Source organism: Fundulus heteroclitus, chromosome 10 (genome assembly GCF_011125445.2).
Source record: "Fundulus heteroclitus isolate FHET01 chromosome 10, MU-UCD_Fhet_4.1, whole genome shotgun sequence".
Taxonomy (NCBI): domain Eukaryota; kingdom Metazoa; phylum Chordata; class Actinopteri; order Cyprinodontiformes; family Fundulidae; genus Fundulus; species Fundulus heteroclitus.
Window position 1 is genome coordinate 2,698,635 of NC_046370.1, and position 14,712 is coordinate 2,713,346.

Below are 14,712 nucleotides of genomic sequence, written 5' to 3' on the forward strand. Positions count from 1 at the left end.
AATTTACAGAGTCATAGCTCCATTGATCCATCAATTCCCTTAGCTCTTAGCAGTAATGATTTTACGGGTGTCAGGATTTGTCTCTTTGAACCCGGGTTGAGCACACACACACAGAGAGCACGTTTTGACAGTTTATTGAATGTTAGGAGTGCTGGAAGAGGAAAACCAAAGTCTGTTATTGTACTGGAGGAGGTAGTACTGGAGCTGACGGCCAGGAGAATGAGTCCATTAAAGCTAGGAAGGTGAAAGTGCTGCTTGGTTAGCCGATCACTGGAGACCCCAGGCATAGAGCAGAGCTTACTCAGAGCGGCTAGTCAGGTTAGCAATTCACAAGATACAGCAGGGAACAGAGCAGAGCTTCTCCAGAGTAGCTTGTCAGGTTAGCAGTTCACAGGAGACACCTGGACAAAAAGCAAAGCTTCTCCAAAAACGAGCAACAGAATACAAAGACTTACAGAGGGACTGGCATGGAGAGGGTGTAGAATGATGACGGACCGGCAAAGAAGTGACAAAAGAGTGAGGCTTTAGTAGGGAAGCTGGCAGGTGAAGTGAGTCTGGCTAATTAGTGGCTGGGGGTGTGACTAACTGCAGTAGAAGGCTGAGAGGGAGTGGTAGGAGGAAACTGAACTAACCAAAACAAAAAAGCCAGACAGGAGTAAATAAAAACCCAAATCAAAACTGAAACCTGACAATGGGATTCTTCATAAATAAAATTTATAACATTAAAAATAAAATAATTGGCATCCTCCCAAACATGATTACCTCGTCCTCAGTAAGTGAGGCAGCGTTGGAGGAATCTTTAGAACCTGCGCAGTGTCTGAACTGTTTAGATGCAGAAGAGCTTTCTGAGCTATCTAAAATTTTAGCTTCATCTAAACCTTCTACCTGTATGTTAGACCCAATCCCAATCAAGTTGTTTAAGGAGATATCCCCTTTGATCAGTGGTCCTATTTTAGACATAATTAATATATCCTTGGTAAATGGTAGTGATGGCGAGATGAAGCCTCATGAGGCATTAAACCACTCAGCCAACTGGTTCGAGAAAAGGTTCATTTCTTGACGGTTCATGTGCACACAGCACCACCTACTGGCAAGTTGTATAATCACAGCCAGCTGTATCTTAACACGTGTGATGCATATCATTTTTGTCTATTATGGCTCTTGGGAATGACTTCACAGAAGGTGTAGGACGAAATCATTTGTCTACATACATTTTATAAACACATGTGTACAATAAAATATTGTTTGAATGTATTCTCTGTGTGTAATTATTCCCAAAATAGTAGTGACATGATATGGCATGTTGTGTAATAATGTTTTTCTGTGACTCTAGAAAAATGGCATGGGCTTAATCAGGCAGAGGACAATGAAAGTGCTTGTGGAACTAGGCAGGGGGTAGTGAATAGGCTAATGCTTGTGTAACTTGGATGATTTCATGCATTTTTATTAAGAAACAACAATTTCTCCACAGTTTTTGGTTTCAAATGATTTCTCTTTTTTGATACTACTTCTCCAACCTTTGAAAAGACACGCTCACATGGCACAGATGATGCCGGGGTGCATAAATAAATAAGTGCAAGTATGTACAGATTGGGGTACTGTGACCAATGATTAGCCCAGTACTATACGGTCCCACAGTTTCCCCTCAGCAGCAACACTGAAGCACACAGAGGTTCCCGCTGTGTCTTTACGCATGATCCAGCTGCTGATGTCTCCTCTCTTTTCAGCTCAATGCAATTCTAGACAGTAACAGTTTATAACCTATATCACCTTTCACAGCAACAGGTTTCTCATCTCAGTCGACCAGACAAATCTCTATTGCTCTCCTCAGTGCGCTCTGGGCGGTGAGGTGGGAGGATTTTACCCGATGGTGCGCTGCGTGCGAGGGATAAACAGGGTGGAAATGCATAAATAAAAACTGTAAACTGTATACAGTGATCATAGGAGCTGACCGGTCTGAGATCAGCCTCCTGATGTTACAAGTTCTTTAAAATGAAAGCGCGCACCCAAATTACAAGTAACGTAATTTTGCGCACCTGAAAAAAGCGCACGGCAGAAGCGCATCGAAGCGCTGAGGCACAGAAATACGGTGCATGTAGTTAAAAAATGCAGAATTAATAAAAACAACTTATAACCAGACGTAGCGTTTTAAACTGCATCTGGTGAGCAGAACTGTTTTATGATCCAGAGTGCAGCCATCACTGGTTCTGAATGAAGGCAATATCTGGCAGCAGCTCTCCCCTCGCCCCCTCCCCTCCTGCGTACGTAGTACAGGACCTTACCGGCTCACTTTCACCACTGTTAAGACTAAAATTATTCATAACTCTGATCGCTCCTCCTGCTGCTCTGTTAACATGAACTGCAGCAGGAATGATGGCCACAAGCTGTGAAAGAAGCTGAAACATCTCAGCAGAAGGCGTAGTTTTTATCGTCCGCAGCCCAGATGGGCGTTGGGATTTTTATGCGTGAAAAATGCCATGTTTGCATGTGACCGTGTGAAGTCAGTGACGGTCAATGCGTGATAGTTGCGAGCACTGATCTCCTATCTATCTATCTCTCACCTAAACTCTCCAAACACCAAACTAACTGTCTCAAACTAAATAACCACTATCCAAACTCTGCTATCCAAACTATCAAAACTCTATCCACTCTCTCAACTGACCGCAACTCGCCTACAACAACCCACATTTTGAATGGAGCCTGTGGGGTTTCTAAAAGCTGTCGAAGCCGCTCCAACATCTGAACTACTTCCTGAAGCAGTCACGTGGTACAGCCGGCCAGCGAGGCTTCGGACGTCATCGTTTTCGGCTCCTCCCCTAAATGAAGCAAGCCTCGATATGCGCTTCACGGAAACGCCCCCTCCATTACTCGACACACGCCTCGAAGCCTCGGCACATCACGTAACATCACTAGTAAATGGATACGTATCACAGGCTTTTAAAGTAGCTGTTATTAAACCTTTACTTAAGAAACCTTGATGTCTTGATCAAGATGAGATAGTAAATTACAGACCTATATCTAATCTTCTTTTCTTATCTAACATTCTTGAGAAAGTAGTTGCTAATCAACTATGTGAACATTTACAAAGTAATGACCTACTTAAGGAGTTTCAGTCAGGCTTCAGAGCTCATCATAGCACTGAAACAGCTCTGGTGAAGGTCACCAATGATATTCTCATGGCCTCAGATAATGGACTTGTGTCTGTACTTGTCTTGTTTGATCTCAGTGCTGCATTTGACACAGTTAATCACAATATTCGCCTACAAAGACTTGAACATACTGTAGGGATTAAGGGGAAGGCATTAGGCTGGTTTAAATCTTATCTGTCAGACAGATTCCAGTTTGTTCATGTTAATAATAAATCTTCCTCAAACTCTAGGGTCACCTGTGGAGTACCACAGGGCTCAGTCATTGGACCAATTCTCTTTACTATATATATATGCTTCTGATTGGCAAAATTATCAGACAGCATGGGATTAATTTCCACTGTTAGGCTGATGACACTCAGCTATATTTATCCATAAATCCTGATGAAATCAATCAGTTACTTCGATTGCAGTCATGTCTTGATGACATCAAAAGCTGGATGACTTTAAATTTCCTGCACTTAAATTCTGACAAGTGTTAATTAGTAGTACTGGCCTAATCCTGCTTCGCTACTGAAGGCCCATTTTTACCCTGGTTAAAGATTTGACAATAAATGAGAAAAGCATTAATCGGAGGTAAAACATTGTAATATGCATATTTAATTCATTAGGAATTCCGAATGGAGGCAAAAGTTTACATTACCAGTGTATCTATGTCCATTCCCTTGGTATTGCAGCTTTTGTCTGATCTAAGTTTTGCCAAGACATCCTTTTAATACACTGTTTGCCCTCCTCCGCTGAGTTAGGGAGGGAGGGGGTCTGTGAGCTATCTGTTTCTCAAACAAAGGGGCTGCTCTTCCCAGTACGAGGTCAAGCCAAATGACCTACCAGCCATAAAACTAAAGCTGCATGTTATCTTTCCCGGCAGCAGAGGGGAGACATACCTGGGGGGTTTGTTCTGTTATTCTACATACATCTGCCTGACTAAGATATTTTCCTCAACACAAGACAGAAGTTGTAATCTTTAGACCAGAGTCCTCAAAAAATAAACTTCTTAATCAATCACTTAATCTGGATGGCATTAACTTGGCCTCTAGCAATAAAGTAAAAAATCTTGGTGTTGTTTTCGACCAATACATGTCATTTAAATCCCATATTAAACAGGTTTCCAGAGTTTCCTTTTTTCACCTCAGGAATATCGCCATGATTAGAAACATTCTGTCCAGGGGTGATGCTGAAAAACTAGTCCATGCATTTTTTACTTCAAGGCTGGACTATTGTAATTCTTTACTACCAGAAAATCAACAAGAGGGATCGTATTTCTCCTATTTTAGCTTCCCTTCACTGGGTTCCTGTTAAATCAAGAATATATTTTAAAATTATTCTTCTAACGTATAAAGTCCTTAATAATCAAACTCCATCATATATCAGAGCTCTGATTACCCCGTATGTTCCTAACAGAACACTTCACTCTCAGACAGCAGGTGTGCTGGTGGTTCCAAAAGTCTCTAAAAGTAGAATGGGAGGCAGATCCTTTAGCTATCAGGCTCCTCCCCTGTGGATCCAACACCCAGTTTTGGACCGTGAGGCAGACACCCTGTCTACTTTTAAGACTAATCTTAAAACTTTCCTTTTTGACAAAGCTTATAGTTAGAGTGGCTCATGTTACCCTGAGCTACCTCTATAGTTATGCTGCTATAGGCTTAGGCTACTGGAGGACATCAGGGCCTATTTTTCTCACTCTACTGATTTCTACTGTTCTCCAGTCTACTGTTCTCCAGTTTTGCATTGCTTGTTGTAATTTCATCTTTTAACCTTTTGCTCTCTCTCTTTTTTCTTCATAGTAGGTACACCTGGTCTGACGTTCTGTTAACTGTGACATCATCCAGGGAAGACAGATCACCTGCTATTCCCATCTAATGTAGAACAGATTACTGGATCAATGTGTGCTTCTTTGTCTGTCTTGTTGTGTCTCTGCTCTGTCTTCTGTAACCCCCAGTCGGTTGAGGCAGATGACCGTTCATACTGAGCCCGGTTCTGCTGGAGGTTTTTCCTTCCCGCTAATGGTTGTTTTTTCTTTCCACTGTCGCTTCATGCTTGCTCAGTATGAGGGATTGCTGCAAAGCCATGGACAATGCAGACGACTCTCCCTGTAGCTTTACGCTTCTCCAGGAGTGAATGCTACTTGTCGGGACTTTGAAGAAATCAACAGGTTCCCTTATATAGGAAATTTTTGACCAATCTGTATAATATTATTCATTTTGACTTTGTAAAGTGCCTCGAGATGACATGTTTCATGAATTGGCGCTATATGAATAAAATTGAATTGAAATTGAATTGAATTGAGTGTAAATATTAATATTAATTACAATAAAAGCAAAATAAGTACTGTCTAAGAAAAATATCTTAGGCAGTAGGTTATTTCTCCCCCCTGGTGTTGGGTAGGATAACATATGAAGGTTTATTGCCGGAGGGGGTGGGTCAGAAAGACAGTTCGTTTGTTCAAAACAGATTCCCCCTCCTCCTAAAAAACATGGGAGGGTCTCACCCTTAAAAAGATGTGTTCAGACTTGTGAAAGTTAGACAGAATTCTGCATCACCATGAGGCCACCATATGAACACTACAAACGGTAATTTAATACTCTTTCTCCATATTTAATTGCTAATAAATTAAAAACGGGGTTTTTCGGAAGCACAACGGTCAGATCAAGGAGATTTTAAAATAGACGATTCCGTCGAACAGAGAGGACAAAGGTCCCTCTTTCCGCGCAAGCTGTGTGTCTTAAATGTTATATTCGTTATGTCTTGTCCAACATTTTGTCTCGGTAGAATGGGATCCATGCTGTGAGAGAGCGTGAGAGAGACTGGTGGGGCCTGTGGCTCTGCAAAGTGTGGGTGTCTCTGTGTGTGTTTCTGCTCGGGTGTGTGTGTGTCTTCATGATAGTGTGAATTTCCCCATGTGCGTGGGCCTCAAAATATAAGAAGTGACTGTGGAGCAGATTACATTTGGTTAAGCTACAAGTGTTCATTATGGAGCAAGAATTTGGCTAGGATATGGGTAAAAGGTAAGGAGAATTTGGAAATCTTTGGAAAAAAGGTTGATGCATTAATGATGTTTGTTGAACAGGAGAAGTTTGAACAGAGAACAGCGATTTGAGATATTGGCAGCAGCTGATAAGTGAGTTACATTGGAGAAGAGCACGGCCACCTGGGTCTTGGTGAGTTTTGGAGAAATGTTTTATTTTAAACTGTTGCCTAAAAGTTTGAAAGAGGTTAGAAGTTTGGAGAACATTAAACATCTAATGAGGCATTCAAATTGGGAAAAAACAAAAAAGAGGAAGATACCTTTTGTAAGAACATAATTTTCATTAGTGTCATCTATTGCAAAATAGCATATTAAAATGCCTAAATGAGCTTTTCCGTTTTATAAATAAAATATAATTTGCGATTAAATAGTGATTAAAATATTTTTATTGTTTGATAGCTCTAGTTATAATACATATATATGAATATAATACACCAGACTTAAATTTAGGTGATTAACAGAGAGCAGGAAATACCACACTATCAGCTTCTACTATTTGCAGGTCTGGGAAAACCCGAGTAAGCAAAACTAAAAGTTAAAAGTTAAGGTTAAAATGTACGCTTACTTGTGTTGGCAAAATGACATTGCTGCTGATTTGATATATTTTGTTAACCCTGCATTTAGCCATGAATCAGTTTAGAAGTTATCCTTAAATGCAGCAGCTCATATTGAGGAATCTATGACAAATGTTAATGGCTTGCATAATTTTATCGTAGATACTGATATTGCAGAGTGGCAGAAATTAGTAGAAATGAAAAATATTACGGGATAATTACAGGACGGTCCCCAAATTATTCAGTATATGTAACCATATTTTTAAAGTCCTACCAAAATGCAGATGCCTTTGTCACACAGTAATTTAGGAGCCAAGGAATTTTCTACTTGTTCATTTGGTGATATGCAACTTCTGGTGAATAAACTCCCCAGCATCGGTGCTGGTGGTCGATCATGACTGGTTGAATTGCAAAATTTAACCAAAGGCTTAAAACTGGCTCTAGATGATTTTAGAGCCATTTTAAGACTTTCTGTGTCTGCGTCTGTAATAGCTGTTATTGAAAATGTTGTTCAAACGTTCCATATACCTGATGAAACCTTATTGTCCTCAGTAATCTCTTCCTTGAAAGATGCAATTACACAGCACTTTCCATTATGCACAACAGTAGAGCTTCCTAAATTCGACTGGGACCCACAACAGCGTCTTAAAGACTACATAACTCAAGCTGAAGAGAAATGGATCAAAAACCCAGGTGTGGATCCTAAAACACATCGTTCCAATCTGGGTGAATTATTTAGAGGGGCAGTCTTAGATGGGGTTCCTTCTTTAGTGTCCCAGCTTATGACACAAAATCCTGATATGCCTGGGTGTTTGTATGCTTGCTGGGAAACACGTTTGATAGACTATTTGCATGTGGCTCAAAAGGAGGACAGAAAGACGAAGCGAGACTTAGAGAACTTACAATTTCAATTACTAAGATTACAGTTACTAGAAGCAAAACGGAAAGTGGGTAAGAGAAAGCAGGAGATTGCATAAAGGAATATCTCAGCGGTTACATCACATGGTGCTCAAACCCTGACAGTTCCACCACAGTCTAATTTCATTCAAGGAGGGGGGCTGCCTCCTCCGCTTTTCTATTCTTCATTTCATTCCAGATTGGTTGATCCTGGGCATGGATCCGGATGGCATTGTGACAATCAGCGCAGACATGGGGGAAGGAGCAGGGGACCGAAAGGACAAGGTGGACATGTCAGAACTTTTCGAACACCTACAGACATCTGCTACAGATGTGGTCACGCTGGACACTGGGCGAGAGACTGTGTAGCTCCACTGCTGCTGTGTGCCACTGGGACCATCAGTTCGCAGTCATTGTTTCATTTAGATACACTGATCTTATGCAACCTCTGCCTGCTTCAACAAAGATGTTATGCCAGAAGCTGGTTGAATATGCTTATTATTATTATTAATTATAATTTGGTATTATAATTTAAATAATAAATCATTCAACTCAAAATTCCGCTATAACACAATATAGTTCAAATGGTGGTGATGTTAGCTATAAGCTTGTAAGAATTTATACCACTAATGCATTAGTTAATTTGCTGTTATGAACTCATTTATGCTGGAATAAATGATCTGGTCGGACTGTTAACCGACGAGGTTTATCCGGCAGCTGTGAGAACCCCAATGTGACTGTAATTAGAGTTTAAATCCTTATTCCTTATCACCATCCAATGATATTGTCTCTGTATTAATATCAGATGTTAACTCCAAAGGAGGTTAGCTCTGAATTCTGAATACCCAGGCAACTGTGAATTAGATTGAACACAAAACAATGTCTATTCCGCAGTGGTTGTTTATTAAACCAAAAGCAATTCCCTGCTACAGTAATTCTCTGATTCAACAACTTTGGAATTCTTACTCACTACTAAAACTAAACATGCAAAATATATATATGCGGAAATAAAAGAACAAAACAAAAATAAACAATGGATTAAAATGAGCGGTTAGCAGATCTTAACTTAACTCACAGTTGTTTAACACCGCCCTCAAAACACCGGCATTTGACGTATCAGCATTGACAGACAGAACAGCTTTGGGAATCTCACTGGACACTTTGATGTCTTACCAAAAGCTAGTTCAGCTAAGCTCCCTACATTTCAGATACACGTCACCCTCCCAAGATGGCTGCTACGATGACGTATGGTCTACCAATTTACGTGAGGCGTGAGGGGAGGTCCGAATGACGTAACCACGCTTACGCTGATGGGATAATGCCTCGCTTCGAGAGGGCGCGGCTAACTGGGAGTTAAAAGCAAAGCCCGCGAATTGAGCTCGGACAAAGAGATTAAACTGATAAGAAGAAGCGAAAAGAGAGAGGGGGGGGGGAAAGCAGGGAAGAAGATGGAAAGAACTGAAGCAGTGACCCACGGCGGGGTTATTGATGAATCACAAATCAACACAGCAAAATCAATTGTAAAATGCATGCACATACAAAGAAAAACATTCAGCAAAATAATTCCAACTTCGTCGTGGAATAAAAGCATTAACCAACACCTACAAAGTTCTAACGACTGCCCAGGCACTTCTAAACACCCTGTGGTGTGGGTGAAAAAGAAATAAAAGGGAGAACCCCATTACTTTGAGGTGGATCCGGTTGAAGTCCCGGTGAGTCCGTGAGCTCCGGATCACGCGGCGTCCTGAGCGCACCAGAGCGGGCAGCAGGCAGCAGGGACGGGCTCACGACCGCTTTGCTCGGCCAAGCAGAAGCGTAGTCCTCTTCGATCACTGGGAGACAAGGCGGCTTCCAGTATTTTGATCAGAGGGAATTAAAAAGGGTACCTTTTGAGTCGACCTCCTGCGTCCGCAGGGAATAAGTTTGTGTCGAAAAATCTCGGTCCAGCGAGAAACTCGAGCACGTGGCGCGGGATTGCCCCAACGGAGTGAAACAGCTGTGTGTCTTCTCGGGTTGGCAGGGCGCCAGGGAAGAAGGCAGATTGTCCTGCGTGGCCGAGTTTTATCAACTTTTGCCTAGCAACGTTATCTCTCCGCTCCGTTGCCAGGGCGGCAGCCATTTTGGGTCGCGTTGCATGATGGGAGTTGGTGGCCATTTTGAACACATTGCATCATGGGAAATGCAGTCCGTCATGTCCCGAATTAATGCAGTCTCGTCATGTTTGAACTGGCATTACAAAGATGAGCATTTGCGGTTAATTGATTCCCTGTGATGACTAAATACTGTTCTTTGTTAATGCTTTGTAACAAAATTTATTTTGTTGTCAAGCAGGGGGAAAGGAGATACCGTTAATGTATGTACTGTTGTGAAAATATATAAGCATTTATATAATAATAGTGTATTTTAACATTATACAGATCTTAACCTTTATATATCAACCTATGGCACAGTAACCTGGATGAGGGGTTCTTTGCAGGACCCCACGCGAGGTATGTGACAGCGCTGTAGATTAGATAACGGTTGTTTAAAAAAAAAAAAAAAGAAGAACTTTCCCATGGCTCTGAATGTTTGTTCAGTTGACTCCTAAGAAACGGGCTGGGGCTGTAAATTAAATTTAATGGGTGAAGTGTCAGAAAGCACATATCTGCTGGAGAAAGACTCTATAAGGAGGGTTAGCTCAGGCCCCTCGGGGGTCCTGGAAGGGTTAAACAGGCCCACAGTTTTAGCAGTACACCCTTAAAAAGATGTGTTCAGACTTGTGAAAGTTAGACAGAATTCTGCATCACCATGAGGCCACCATATAATGAACACTACAAATGGTAATGTAATACTCTGTCTCCATATTTAATTACTAATAAATCAAATATGCATATTGCAATGTTTTACCTCTGATTAACGTATTCCTCATTTACTGCCAAATCTGGAACCGGGGTAAGATGGGCCTTCAATAGATATGCAGGAGCAGGCCGGTGTACTTAATCCAACAGTAGCCAGTATCGCCCTTTCCATTTTGCATCCTATATCAGGAGAAAAAGAATTACATCCAGAAACTTTTATGCTGCATTTAAAAATTGTATAAAAACTTATATTCTTGTCATTTGGTCCCTAAACCAGTCGAGCTAACAAGGGTTTTTATTGTAGTTTTAAAATCCTTTGCTTGTCTATTTCTTTACAGTTTTGCCTTAAGTAATGATAGACCTATTTCTGACTGGACCCCTGTATAAACGTTTTCTGCAACATTTTTAATAAAATATCACAGTATTTTCTAAAAGAAAATAAACAAAAGAAAAAAAGGAACAGAATGTTTGCTGGCATTAACTAGGTGTATTTCTCATGTGGGTAGAAAATAATACGAGTTGAGAAGAATACTTTCAAGAGTGCAGTTTCCCACAAGCCTTGGAAAGGAAACAACAAACATTTGGAAGACGGAGCTCTGATCACACAAGAGCAAAATATAATCTTTCTGGCTCACAAGAAAATGCCATGAAATTATACTACACCCTGAACTCACAAAGCCTACAGTGACTTATGGTTGTCTTTATCTATAAATATGGTTTGACTTTTCTATCTACTTTAGTGAACAACTGTTTTACTTCTCAGATGGATAACTGCAAACTGTACCAATTTGCCTGAAAATGCTCACCTCTTCCATATATTTTATTCTAGATCTTGTGTCATTCTGGCCTTGCAACCAGAATGACACAACAGGAGGGGGCACACAATTGTACAAATGAGACATAATATCTATATTCACAGCTTCCACAGAAAACCTTACAACAGCAATAAAGCATAAAATATATAATTGAACTCTCCAAAACAAAAATCTATTCATCTGTTGTCTCACCTATTCAGTGTCAGATTATGGCTGTAGCGGGCCCCCGGAAGGAAACCTAGCTTTCCTCAAACAAGCTTTCAATTTGTGGATCTGTTTATGATCCCAATTCTCACCTATGGTCTTTATATATGAATGAAAGCCAAAAGACCAAGAGGCTGGACACAAGCAGCTGAAATGAGCTTCATCTGTAGGGCTTGCTGGGGTCAGACTGAGAGAGAGGCGGAGAGGTTGGAGGCAAAATGTCGCTCCTCCGCATAAAAAGGAGTCATTGGGCTTTTGGACATCAAATCAGGATGTCAAGAGGTTTACTGGGCACACTGGAGGAGATTATGTACGCACTGAAGGAATTTTTAGTCCCTTTTACACCCATAATGCCTTAGGATCCACCATAATGAGCTTGAGGAGAAGAATGTCTGGATTTGTTTCATTGAACCACCCCCGAGCCCTGATCTCAAATAAGCAGAAGGAAATGAATGGATGATGTTGGGAAAAAAACAGAGGTAAAAGGAGGTGTGCCTTATTTCTAACAACACAATCTGGAAATCCCAAGGACAGCTTTCAGATACCTAAATGGTTTTTGGTATGTAAGCAGGAGTTGTGAAAGTATCAGGTTCAGCCTTTAGATAATTTTTTATAGAGTCCTGTCTGGCAATGTAGCATTAAGAATTTCTGTCTTAATGCCAAAAAGAGCCCAATAGATTTTACTTTCACAAGTGGAGCATTACTGCTTTTGCCTTAGTGCTCTGTTTGATTTATACATGCAAAAAGCTTTATTAGATTTTATTCTGGTACTATTTCATGTTCAATGGACACTGAAACGGGAAGGTAGAAGAAAAAACAAGAGAAATGGATGAGACAAGATGCTAAAGGGGTGAAAAGGTGACAAAAAGAGGAGAGGAAAAGGAGAGAGCAATATGACATCATCGGAGTCTGCTTCTATGTGTCCTGCAAAGAGACATATAAAAAGAACAGCAAAACCAACCAACCAAGACTCAGCGCCTTGATACCATCACTGACAAATATAGAGTATTTAATGACAGGGGTTTTCTATACAGAAAGCTTAAATTACAGGAACTTGATCTCATGGGAATTAGGTTAGCCATTCTCTTGCGTTTAGGTTTCTAAAGAACAGAACAACTTTAAATCAGGCTGGCAGGATTTGAGAATGCCCCTGTTATTCAAGCATTTTCCCTCACTCTACTTCAGAGAACCCTGACTAGATCAGTTCACAAAATACAGAGTGGATCGAAAGACTGAACACACCTCCAATAAATCACAGTTGATCTGAATAAATTAAAAAAAGGTTTAGTCTTGACTGTATAATTTTCTGACTTTTATTGAGAGTGAATATCAAAGGTTTTTTCGGGTTTTTATGATGGAAAAAAAGATTGTAATAAATTGTTTAAAAACAGTTTTGAGCTTTGCAGTGATGCTCGCATGTACAACTGCAAAAAAAGAAATCTGTAAAGAATTAAGAAAAACAGCTAAAAGAATTTGGTTGCACAGGTATACATACCCTTAAATGTTGACCTTGTTTTGATGAACTTTTATCTTATTTCAGCAGTTTTTCTGAAGACACATCTAACATTAACTATTGGAAATTGTTTTTGCCTTAATAAACGTCAGATGTTCTAATATAATGTTTTTTTTTAAGCTTTGATCATTAACAGCTTTTAGCTAAACAATTCAAGAGTTGAAGTTTTGTAAGGAACTGAAAATAATATGGGCCAGTAGTGACAATACTCGAGATTTGTTTAAATTGAAGAGTGTGCATTTCTCACTCCAGTAAAATAAAGGTTAAAGGAAATTGAAGTGTAAAATATGTTTTCATTTTTTAAATAAATAGAGATACCTTCATTGTCCCAAAAACTGGAAATTCAGGCATGGCAGTGGAAAAAAGACACATGGACAGAAGACATGAGACCTGCACACAAGATTAATTGATATGAAAAAAAACAAAATTTAAAGTTAAGCTGAAAGACTTAGGAGAAATATATTGTGCAATTAAAAAGACAAATTAAGCATTTTCAAATAAATATGACATGAAAAAGTAGCACCAATTACAGAACTTTAAAAAAACATTGCAATTTGCTTGAATGTACAAAGAAGCACTTCCTGAAAAACTAGAAAGTGCACAAATAGACATCCAAATCTTAGAGATGATGTGATAAGTCTTTATCTGTAGCTGGGAGGTGTGACAACCCCAGCTGTCTGACTTAACCAGCATTTACCTGATGTTTTTTTATGTTCTGAGCTAGAGGCAGCATGTGGATATTGAACAGGAGTGGACCCAGGATGAACCTTTGGGGAACCCCACGTGTAGTTTTTCATCTCTGATGTAAAGTTACCTACTGACACAAAAAGTTATGAAAAAGTTTAAATCTGGAACCTGTACGGTGATCCTTGTTGCCCAAACATTGCTGTACTTCTGGTGCATAGCGGCCACTGTAGTGGACAGCTACTAAAAAGTAAACATCTCTTTAATTCTATGGTTTCTATGGTGAAACTGCATATTAGTGTCTAGAATGCTCTCTGCTTACACACTCATAGGGTAGTTCATTGTTATTGTTTTGATGTGGATTTTTCGCGCATGCGCGCCGGACTGGTAGGCAAAAGGCGAACACAATGGCGGACGCAAACAGAGAAACCGACAAGTTCTCCACGTAATTTTCTTCTTTAGATAACGTATCACAAGATCGTTTTAAGAGTAAGTTGATGGTTGATGATATCAGATTGCCAGATCCACACAGCAAAAGCCTGAAGGGACGGAGCGAGTCTGTGAAATGCTGGCCAAGTGCTCCGTACCGCGACATATACAGCTGCCTTATAAACACGCAGGCCAGTACAGACGAGAGAGCACGAAAGCCCCTGAAACCACTGGACGGCTACAATTATTTTAAATCGGGAAAAAGGCTCCAGCAACGGCCGCGACGCCATGAGGGATTAAGCGGTCAGAATGGATGGATGGATGTTCGGACATGTTTGTGTAACAGCAGAAAGCGGCGTCGGACACAGACCGCGTCTCAGCAAAGAGGAAGACCCGCCCGGTCGGTTAAAAAAAATATTGTTTACTACAGATTATTTTGGTGTTTTTGTCTTGTTAAAATGGGTGGGGGTGTCGGCGACATTGCAGCATAAACACAGACGTACTAGCGCCCGTGAACGAGCGGAGGGGAGGTGGCGATCGCTACACGGGCCGGAGAAGCTGCCCGTGTAGTGTTTACGCAGCAGCCGCAGCCCGTGAACGGGCGGAGC

General features: G+C 40.6%; 1 long non-coding RNA gene across 1 annotated transcript; it reads right to left on the reverse strand.

Annotated features, from left to right (window-relative positions):
* Positions 1-10,326: 10,326 nt before the first annotated feature.
* LOC110367662 lies at positions 10,327-13,716 on the reverse strand. Its single transcript, XR_002427621.2, has 3 exons — positions 13,689-13,716; positions 13,310-13,381; positions 10,327-10,639 (listed from the first exon to the last, which is right to left on the reverse strand). It is a non-coding gene; the product is annotated as an uncharacterized LOC110367662 (long non-coding RNA).
* Positions 13,717-14,712: the final 996 nt, after the last annotated feature.